Raw genomic sequence first — 12,048 nt, 5'->3', positions numbered from 1 at the left:
ATGGGATATAATACAGTGTGATTAAATACAGTGCAATATGATGTGATGCAAAGACATATGATATGAGACTATACGTTATGTTGCAATACACTACGTTACAGAGAATTGCATAATATTACAATACAAAATACATTACAGTACAGTACGATTCAAGGTGATGAGCAATGGCAACAACACAATCAAGGCTTTGAAGGCATGTCCCAGAATGCATCATTTTTTTTGTCAGATTGGAATTGTGTTTGTAAACTGACACATTTGATGGATTGTTGACTTCTGGAAATGTATTTATTCATCTAGATTTTGATCATTAAAAGAAACATCATCCAAGCCGCCATGACCACAACTAAAATGAGTTTAGCAGTATGGCAAAAAGATCACCAGTTACTGATTTGTTAAGATTTCAGGCTTATAAACTGGAACAACTAGTTTTAAAAGTTATTTTTGGATACAGTTCACTCAGACTCATACTGCCAGATCAACTTTAGAGGGCGCAGCTTCTACCTACTATGGGATTTTCTCCTCGCAGAGGGATGAAACCAAGCCTCTTATCAACACTGTCATGAAATCAGACACTCAAACTTTTCAGAAGAAGCCCCGTTATGGCAGAGTCACTTATGGGCAGTTGATTGAGTGACTCAGTGAAGTGAACTTTTCCTTCCTCGGCCCTGCAGCTCCTCCCTGTTGACTCTGTTCACTTTAGAAAATGAATAGCATGTGGTGCCTTCCCCGGGTCTTGGGTTTCGTCTTTTCTTGTGGGCAGTCACTCATACTTTTTAATTGAAGCTTTTTTCCCCTTTCTGTCTTCATCCTCCTCTCGCTTAATCCAGGCCCTTAGTGATTTCAGAGCGTATACTTTTCAAAGGTACACATCATTAGCATCGGAATCTTGACCCTCACAATAACAGCCTTCCGCTTAAATTGGAGCAACTTGAACCGATATTGTTTCCCTAACAGTGTATGTCTCGAGCTATGACAGTTCATTCACCAATTTCTGCCTCAGCTTTCAGACTCCAAACGCTCAGTGGGACCCAGTTAGGGCACGCATTTTAAAACAGAGCACTCCTTTGTTTCCTTTGCCAGGATACCATGAACTCCTTTACAACTACTCAGGTTACCCCTGTATATGTATTTATCACAACTGATTTTTACCACATAAAATGACCTGCACTAGTAAATTTATTTTTACTCACACTATCTGGCTCTAATGACCTTTAAACTCTCAGAACTTAATAATCTTAATAATGGTGCACCAGTGCCTGAAATAAATGTGTACATTTTTCTTGGATTTTTTTCTTGGATATATCTTTAATGTACACTACTCTTGAAACTGCACTGCTAAGAATAAAGGCAAGTTCATCATAAATGATCATTTTAAAAAATGAAATTGTGTCAAACAAAAAATGTGGGCATTACAAATGCTTTCTGAGATTTTCTCAACAAAATACAAGCAATATTCATTCTTGTTAACTCTGAATGCAGAAACGTGAACTAATATTTCTTGAAGCCTAAATGTATGCCTTTATATTTTCAGTTATAAGGATGTTCTAGCTTGATTCTCATAAGCAGCATGCTGAGGTCTTTTGATTGTTTATATATATATTGGGACTTTTTTTAATTGAAAAAGGAAAACTATTTCACATAAATACATTGTCTTTTTTATGTCCATTAACTGAATTTTCAGTTGAACATATTTTTTCAGTCTACAGGCAATCTATGGATTTCAATTTGAACCCTTCTTCTACTTCTTTCATATACAGCCGTCTAATAGTGGCTCTGACACATATGTGCTGCATTTTCACAGTGCTGATGGTGATATCAGACAGACATTTAGCGTAGATTTCTCAGGGTGACTTTGATTTCTGTTAAAACGTCACTGAAGAGATTTCATAACATGCTTCAAGTCATATGACTAACATTGCACATCATGTAACGTGGCTATTGCACACCACAATCACAACTTAATAGTGATCAATACCTAAGACCATTGCCCAATACCTACTGAGCCAAATCAAGACACAAATTTTGGTGCAGCATTTCAGTACCACTCCACTCCAGCATGACCCTTGTCAGTCCAAATGAAAGGCACAAAATGTCGTATGGGCTTAATGTAATGTATGTAGGCCTACATTTGTTATATTTCAGCAGAGTACGGTAGTCTGTTAATTATTTCTTTGTCTGGTGCAATGCTCCTTCTCTGCTTGTGTGCTTCTTTATTTTATTAACTGAAAGAGATGCCAATGATGCAGCGCCAGAGTATGAACTTGGCTGAGTCTTTACATACAAAGGTCATAAATGTATATTTTTCCTATCCCATGCCCAAGTTACATCTTTTTAAGATGTTTCTCTAAGGTATTCAGTATTACAGTGCCAAGACAGCTTTTTTCCATGTGCCATCTTTTATGTTTTAATTGACTCACACAGGCGGTCAACAGCATACCGCTGTTATAGTGCAAAAATAACACTGATGTTGATCATTTGATTCTGTTTTAGAAAAGATTCCTTTAAGATGATCTGGATGGATTATTATTGGTTTATATTAATAGCAGAGGGAGGACAAAGTTGTCTGACTTTTACCAGGCTGAAAGTTTAGTCCCTTTCCTTCTCTGTTCTCTGTGCTGTTGTTGCCTTCATTATCTGACCTCTCTGTCCTGCATCTGGCTGTTGATCTATTGTGCCTATTTCTCCCATTAGTTTAAGAGCAGGAGTGAATCTAGCCTTTTTGGTTTGGTGGCCTGGGTCCTGATTTGTTTGGGAGGTGGGTGGGGAGCTTGTGTGCACACAGACAATGGATCAACATTTATTATTCTTATACTTAGCTTTATGATTATAGGAATATATAGAAAATTATAGTTAAAGAGTAGAGGCTGGAAAATACAATTTATTGGAGTTTAGTAAGGTTTTATTGATAATTATGCAAATTTCTACACAGTGTTTTTATTTCTAAGATGTATTCTACTTCTCCATTTTAAGTTTAGTTAAATTTATAAGTTGCCCTTACAAATTTCAGAGCATTTTTTAAAAATTCTTTGACATTGTCATGTTTTTTTCTCTCTCTCTTTAAAATATAGATTCAGGCTCTGGTACCATTTTGAAAGTATCAATTTCACGCCATTACTGTAAAAACTCAAATGATACCCAACCCTATGACTTTAAAATGATAAATTGTATGACATTCAGCCGTAATACATTATCTCCATTGGTATTTTGCTGATTGATTTCCCTTTTTTGTTCTTCTCTAAAACCTTTGCAGCCTGCGGTTATGAAAATATCCCTTAACTTTTATGTTTTGTTTTTGAGCTATTTTCTAAAACACGTTTGCAAATAAGACTCTCAGACACTCCTTTTTAGTGTCTCTGCTTTTGCATTTCACTACAATTTTAATGACACATGTAACATTGTGCCATTGATCAGAAAGATAAAACAGGTAAACGATATAAGTGATAGCTTTAAATAGAACCACAAATGAATAATGATCTATTCTAGTGTTTTTATTTTTTTAGATCTGTTTAAATAGAAATATGTCAACAGCATTTTCAGATTGAACTCTTTTTTCATATGCTTAGGAAGGGTATACAACTTGTCTGTAAACCATTTTGGAATACAGCAAACAGGTAAAAGAAAAAATAGTTCCTCCTTGAACATTTGATGCTGGTTCTCCAATGTTCACTCAAGTTTCCCCTGATGGTTGTCATTAGTTCTGTGTGTTCAGACCAGCCCCAAGGCTGCCTCTTTTCCGAGGGCTGTTGTAAAGTAATAAATGTGACGTTGAAGGATGTGTCCTCCACATGACTGCCCTCTTTCTCTCTCTCTCTCTGTCCTTCCTCTTATTCATTCTATTTGGCTCCTTTTCTGATTTAGATGAACCATATGGCCCAGAATCAGAGCTCTGACAGCTGTGCAGCTCTTTGCCGCTGGTTTGCTAGCTCATGTGAGCTCCATCATATTTGTTTACTGCAAAGGCCCTGGAAATAAATGGAAGCTGCCACTTGACTTCCACTCCCTGCCCCCCCTCAGAGGCGCCTCACGTTAGCCCTGGACATAGTAATGCGAAAGGACTTTGATGGTTGATGTCACAGATTGAATTATGCCCTTGAGGAAAAGCTATTAGCTCAGTCAAGAGTCCTCATTTGTTAAATTAAAAGTGGAAATGACATGTGAGTAGTCTTCAGTGAATTAAAGTTGCAAAGAAAATGGATTCCACTCCCTGCAAAAAGGAGAGCAAGCAGAGGGAGAAGAAAAGGAGATTTGCTGTTTGTTTGGTGACATTCCCTCCCCCCAATCCCATTCCCCTTTAGTGTATTTATGTTTCATAATTTATTGATATTGGGTCATGTATTGATGGCATTCACTGAGCCATTCCCCCACCACTGGTCCACAGTGAAAAAAATGCTCCTCCAAACATAAATATGACTTGCTTCTTTTCTGTTGCTTTTCAAGCCTAGGGGGAGAACTTCAACATTTTTATTCCTCCTTAGGTGAGATCTAGAGGATAAGGATGATTGAGGATACAGAACAAACAAATTTAGAAGTCACTTCACCCAGATGAGATGAAAACCATGCTGTGATCAGTGGTCCTGTTGGCAACGAGTCCCAAACCCAGTTGATCAACTCTGAGACCACTAAAGCCTTCATTGTTGCTTAGTACCACAGACTGCAGCCTTATTTCAACAGGATGGGTACTACCTTTGATAAGTTGTAGTAAATGCAGAGGATATCTGTTTTTTTTAAATCCCATATGTATCAACCCTGTCTAATATTTTAAAGTAAAAGTCGATGCAAACTTTCACACCAGCAACCTCATTTTCTTATGCAAAATGGCAGCTGATATTTTTTTGATCCATGTTCAATTTTTTTCAATGCCTCGTTCCCAATGGCACACATCTGACCAATCAAAGTACTTGTTGTAGATGGTGGAAGAGTTTTAAAGCTGACAGAGGAGCGAAAATGTCCTCCCCCTCCTAACACTGCATGTTTTCATCTAAATATTTGTCTCCAGCCAGTGCCAAATACTTCTTGTCTTTAATCCGATATAATGTAGCCTGGTAAAAGAGGGAGACAGGCAGCAAGCATGAACACTTGCCCATGTGAACGTTAATGTGCTATGTGCACCACTGGAGCTGCTTCAAGTGAATGAGTATTAAAAAATTGAACAACCTCTTTGAAAACTAAATATTTCCATGGTATTGCTAGTATTTTCCATCTGTGCTTTGTTTCATATGTTCCTATCTTGATAATTTGGTGTAAAAATAACTGAAAACAGGTACAATTAGTCTGCGGTTTTCTACAGAACATAACTTTAATCAGCAACTATGAATAATGATGATAAGGCTAAAATGATTTGTTTAGTTTAGTGGTTCCCAAATGGAGCAGCAAGGCATGTGTAATTATGCATTGTGAATTTGAACAACCATGATTCTTTTTACTACATCTCTACATCAGCTATAGATACTGTAAGACCTCAATGGGTTTAGTCAGAATTCTAAGTAAATTAGACTAAATTACAAACTTACCTGATCTAGAGGGAATGTACTTCACAAAATACTTTGAGTAGTTCTTATGACATATATATACATGCATTTGCAGCATTCTATAAGATACTGATCCTCTTTCATCTTCCTCTTACCAATCCTTTTTCACTGATTTGTCATTCAGTCAAAGTTAATGATTTTTTTCACAATAATTTCCTTTGATTTGTTATCTAACAACCATTTAAATCAATGTGAAGACAAAAAGGAGATTTGAAAAATTGAGTCCAGCTCTTGCTGTGTCAAGCTCTCACTCTTGAAAACCAACAATAGCTTGCTCTGACACAGGATATCTGTTTACTGGGTTATTGAAACCAGTCAACCACTGGGAGTTTTAAGGGTTTCACATATTTTCCAGCAATGGAAAAAAAGGGACACCAGGATTTTGACAAACAAATACCTCACCAAGGAAAGACTTTGACTTCCCAGAACTCATTCAAAGTGGGAATACATTCAAAGCTATATCTTACAACTTGCAGATCCATTTTTTCTTCTCTTATCATCGCAGTTAACTTGTGTGTTAGCATAGTAATGTGTTGGTTCACGGTGGCTTAAATATATTAGCCTGTTAGCACAACTGTCCCACTGTATTTTCCTTTAAATTTCCCAACCTTTGTACACTATTGTTTGGACTGAAATGCAGATAAAAACGGACATGCATTTGGGGGGGGGGTTCTACTGGATCTGTTTGTTAAATTCTTTATCCTCTGCTTGCACTGGCAAATGAATTGGCCTGAGGAAGAGCTTGAAGGAGTAGACAAGGGCACCCTGGTCTTAGCCAACTCAATATCCTGAGTGTGACTTTATCTCCCCCTTCCATCTTCCTTTCACAGACAGGGCTTACTCTGGATATTTGGTTATTCAGCCTTCTCCCCTTGACCCAGCACTAATAAATACAAGCTATGAAACATGTCCAGAGGCCTTTCCTATGACTACCTTCACCACTTCCTTTTTTCTGATCCCTCTTTCACACGGTGTTGGCCAAACAAAGACATCAACATCTCCATGCATCCAGGGAGTAATTTATGAGGTGCTGACAGTCTGAAGGGAGGCAACAGAAAGAGAGTTTTACCAGCTACACATCTTTCAGCACCTGGTACTGAGAAACTTAGAGAACTACTGGACTGAGAGTATGCCTCCATAAGCATCACTGCTGAACTGCAGCCTGAGACATAGGTAGATTTACACAAAAGCAGAGAAGGACTGTAATTTGTGAGATGCAGCTGACATCAGCAGGCTGTGTTCTTTTGAGCCAGAGTAATCTTGACCCACAGAATATTTTCTGACCTTTGGGGGGCATGAGATATACTTTGGGCTTAAGATAAAGAGAAGATTTCTGGCCAAATTATGTTTTTTTTTTTTTTGGTTTTTTTTTTGTTGTTTTTTTTTTGTCAGGTTTCCTTTTTATCAGCTTCTTTATCATATGGAATCAAGAAGAAACATTGTACATTGGGATTTCTCAGAAATACAACCCAACTTGTGCTTTTATGGGACCAAATTGTATTTTTCAGGGCTCTGTAATAATGCAACTTTATCAGATTCACTGTACATTTACACCTTGGCTTTTAATACAAAAGAGGAACAAAAGAAATCATAAAAGTTGCAGCTACAGTGATATAAAATAATTGCCTCTTAATCTTTGATTTTACTTTAAAAACTCAGAGACAACGCAGTGGAAAAGTCAAAAATTGTCTCTGCATTGTGTTATCATAAATTTACCCTTCTACTGTTTCCATATTTCCTTTTCACTCCATAACAAGTTATTTTTTCTGTGGTAAAGTTAATGTGATATTCTCTGATCTACCTATGACAGCAGGTCTGTATCCAAACGGGAAGTCATTTACCTTTATTTTCAGACAGCAGAAAAGTCCCAAATAACATAAAACACATTTTAAAAAGCAAAATAGTGGAATTTAAGATGTGATGTAAGAGTGTGATTAATCACAATTAACTATTGGATTTCTGAGATTAATAGCAATTTAAAAAGTTTATCTTTTGACAACCCTAATTTACACATTTCAGTGAAAGGTTCGAAGGCATAATCAAAATAAATGTTATTTAACATACAAATACATTTTTGAATATAAAAATAAGTTAGTTCAGCGTAACTAGTTTGGCTGATCATACATCTTAATTAAGTATTTCTTAATACATGCTAAACTCCATGCAGGCCCGCTTCTTCATTTGTTCGCTCACGTGCAATTTTTGTTCAGTTATTGTCTCAGTGATTCTCAAAACACAGATCCCAAACTAAATGGTGAAAAATGTATAAAATGACCCTCCCCATTGCTACAGGTACTTTCTATCAGGTTTCTAGAAGTACTAGCTCCTTGTGTTTGCTCTAGGTGGTAGTGATGTTCCATTGTATATAATTTCCCATCTGATTAAACGCAAAATATAATTGCATTTTGCCTACTAATGTGAATTCAAATAAACACATTCTGTTAACTAACTCTGCACTGCAGCAATAAAACATCATACTGTAAACGGCATGAAATTTGTTTTCAGACTTTGGCTAGCTATAGCAGCACTAGCACTGCTGGCCTTTGATTGTCTTTTGCAGGTTAATGCCTACATTCCTGTGCTGAATATCGTCATACAGTACTTCACTTATATGTAACTATAACCAGCCACAGCTTCTGTACAACTTTATCCCTGTTTTCTGGATCAATATAGTGCTGAATCATGCTAGTCTTACGAGATGCTAACGACAGTTGGCATTTGTATTTACTTGACTAAAGATGAGTTGTGGCAGCAAAGCAGTAGTCTTTAACAACTACTACAGGGGCAGCTGGTGGTGGAGGGCTGAGTTATAGTTTTGACAGAGTATTTGACCAGGATTGTGGGTCTGAGCTGATTAAAAAAAAAAAGATTAAAAAGTTTGAATTAGTTTAACAGAACTGTAATTCGGGCGAATCTCTACTAGAAGGCATCATCTTTATTTTCATGGATATGAGCATCACTCACATTCTTAAGTAGAAATGAGGGGTATGACCTGGAGGAAAATCTCTGACCACTACAAAAACGATTGCAGTCTCCATATATGGATGCCGTCTCTTGCAACTGAGGTACCCTGCACCTTAGTTTGAACAATTAATGCCTGTAGCTTACAACAGCAAGCAAAGTCTTACAGAGTTCTGCTTGATTTGCCCACATTTGTAGTTCTTTAGGGTTAGAGTTTGTTGATAGGCCTGGTTCCAGGTGCTTTACATCAGTAAGTTATATTTCACTTCGGTTTAAGTTTTTGTCCATTGTTGCTATTAGCAGACCTCTGGGTTTTACTCATGTTAACTTTCCATATCTGTACATATTTATTAAACAGAAACAAAACTTTGAAACAGCTGTAAGATTTCTACAAAAAATTAGTTTTTTAGTGGCTGTACAGAGTTAAACATAGAAAATACTGAAGTACTGGAATACTCTTTCATTTTTAGTGTCCTTCACCTTGAAAGTAATTGTAGACAGAAGTATGTGAGTCTTGCTACCACATTAATGTGTTTTCCAGAGGTCAAGGTTAAGCATCCCTCTGGGAGTGTGTGACACCACCGTGAGTCTTCAAACCTCTAACCCACCTCGTGCCTGATCAGCTGTGACCAGTTTTTACCGTCCAGGCTGGTTATAAAGCCGGACAATAATACCAGACCTCGCTACTGTTCTCTGATCATTACCATATGGGGAGCACCACTACAGCTGAAACCTCTTTTTTTTGTCCGCTTCTTCTCAAACAGTCCTGACATACTGAATAATCCAATAACTCCAAATAAATTCCCTCCTGTAGCCAACATAAAGCGAGGCAGCTTGGATGCCGCTGTTGTTGGATGATTTTTCTTCAAATATCCTTTTCATCTGTTAGTGAGCCTTGAAGGTTTATGTATCCTTACTAAACGTAGAGGCAGGAATTCCATTTACATAGCAAACATGACTTTCAAGCCCCATCAAAACAAGAATAAGACATCAAGTTATACTTTTCACACATGGAAATTTGTGCAAGACTGCCAAGAATACACAGCCTGTACTGAGTCACATAACATTCTTCTCTAGTCACTAACTGTTGTTCATTAGGCTGTAGGAGCACTGTGATCAAGTCGGCTGGCAAACAACTGCATGCTGAAAATTAAAGCAGAATTTTGTGCTTAGCTTTGGGCAAATACTTACCATTTTGTTTCTTTCAACACGCTTCTTAAGGGTAAAATTAAAATCACCCTGCAACCATATAGTACCAGGTTATTAGTGGGGATTATATGGCAGAGCACTGAAGAGTACATATCAGAAAGCTCAGTTTGAAGGTTTTTTTCAAACATATATAAACATAACAAACATATGAAGTGAGGATTTTTTTTTTTTTTCGCTCTGAAAGAAACACGTAGTTATTACAATGACATAAATGCATGCTGCTCAGTCCTATAAAAGATTCCTGATAACTAAATCATGCAATACAAAAGTCTGATTTTTGAGTTGAACTATTCCTCTTTAGCCTGGTATACATGGTGCAATTTTGGGCTGTCCAAGACGAAGGATAACCAATCGTGACAATATCTTTGGTCGTGGCTCTAAAACGGTGGTCCTACTTCGCACTTAGGCCATTCAGACTGGCAGGGCTCAGTGCCGGTTCCGGTTCTTGAATCTAAATTTGAACTGGCCGGCACGTTCAAACCGGGAAAAAAATTGGTTCTGAACTGGAAAAGTTGGTTCTCAGCTGGAACCAACAATAGTTGGTTCTTTCTTAGGAACGGTGACATCATCAGTGGGCGTATCACATTCTAGGTTGTAAAGACGAGCAGAAAAAAAAAAAAAAAGTGGTCTGCTGGGGAGACAGAATGTTTCGTTGTGATTTGGGCATCTACAGAATTCCAGGTGAAGCTGGAGAGTAGAAAAAAAAAAAAAGAGCATGTTATATGCCGAACTTGCAGAAGAGATGGCAAAGGCTGGGTTCACCTGAACACCAGACCAAATAATTAATTTAACTGAAATTGAAGAAGGAATACCAGGACTGCATGAAAGACTTGGGCAAAAGTGGAGCAGGACATGGTGATACATGTCTATCATGTCCTCCCTCTTTGGTTTTGCTTAAACTGGTATGAACACGGTCTGGTTCGCCAGAAAGCACCAAGGTTCTGAGTCTTCAGAACGGAACTAGTGCCAGAACCAGAACCATGTCTGTCTGAGACAGGCTGACAGACTACTGTTGTCCTGGTTTTACCACCAAAAATAGCCTGGAATAAAATTCTGGCAGTGTCAGAAATTTAGGATGACCATCTCGCAATGTGACTGCTGCTTTAACCTACATCGACTAACCAAACAATAGGAATGCAGCAAGAAATATCATAATGATAAACACAACAATGGCGCCAACAATCAAACAAGTTATCATAAGAATGGAGTCAATGCCAAAAAAGTGGAATGTTGTTAGATTCCCACAAGGTGGGGAATCTTTATCTTTGATGTTTTTCTAAACAACAGCTTTGTTGTGGCTTTGCTTCATTATTTACCACGGCACTGGCAGCGCACACTGATGACATTTATTTCTTGCATATTGGCATATGTTGTCCACGTTGTAGCCTGGGATTCAGCAGCATTTAGAAGGAGCTGTCATTGTATAGTCTTCGCACCGCAAATTTGGTGTTGTATGGGATTCTTGTCCCACAGTGTAGCATGCCAGAAACATATAATGTGGTTAAAAACGCACAGTCTGTAGGAGGCTTGAGCGTTGTGAGTCATGACACTGTGTGACAAAAGCTTGAAGCCTGACATTCTCCTGATACTTCATGTTTTATTGAAAGTAGTTGAGGACAACTTCATGCAAAAAGGCAAGCATTTGTCCCCTTTTCAAGGCTGCCTAACAACCTTTTTGTTTGCTTGTTGTGCTGTTTAAAAAAAAAAAAAAAATCATGTATTGGTTGTGTTGGACCAGTTGCAGTTAAACTCACAGCAAGAATTGTTTCATTTTTGCTCTAGGTGTAAGCCTGTCTTGTCCAGGTTGCCATTAAAAAAATCAACTATTATCAAAGTTTGACAACCATTTGCAACGTCTTAGAGGTCAATATGAAACCAACACCTCCTTGTTATGAGGTTACATCAGTGTTGGGTAATTTTACTTTTAAGATTAACTTGTAAAGTTACAATATATCCATGGTTAAAGTGGTCGTTGATATGCTGGTGCAGTACATACTCAGAAAAGTAATGCGGTAGAGTACTTTTAAATTATCAAAAACACTTCAATATAATGTTGGCATTTCCCAAAGTAAATGCACTCCTCTCTGACATCTAGCTAGCTCCACATGCACACTGACACAGCTGTTGGTCTAACTTCTGGAGGTAAACAGATACATGCTTACAAGTAGAGAAACAGAAACAGTGAAGATGTTTGGGGACTTCCCTTTTTTTGTGGTGACAGATCACAGATGATCAACGTAACAGTCTGTTAGTGACATGGGATAAGTTGAAGTTAACATTGCTGCAAGTGTACTATTCTCTTTTTCAGTTTTTCTTTAGATAATGATACTGATCTCTGCTACTGCTCTTA

The 12,048-nt window shown here is 37.7% G+C and overlaps 1 protein-coding gene across 3 annotated transcripts in view; it reads left to right on the top strand.

The window, feature by feature from the left end:
• The window catches only part of bcas3 (BCAS3 microtubule associated cell migration factor), a 552,832-nt gene that overhangs the window by 150,968 nt on the left and 389,816 nt on the right, over window positions 1–12,048 (top strand). The gene's annotated exons all lie outside the window — the stretch shown is intronic.

Source organism: Cheilinus undulatus, linkage group 2 (genome assembly GCF_018320785.1).
Source record: "Cheilinus undulatus linkage group 2, ASM1832078v1, whole genome shotgun sequence".
Lineage (NCBI taxonomy): Eukaryota > Metazoa > Chordata > Actinopteri > Labriformes > Labridae > Cheilinus > Cheilinus undulatus.
Note: the sequence above shows the minus strand (reverse complement) of the source record. Positions and strands in the feature narration are given on the sequence as shown.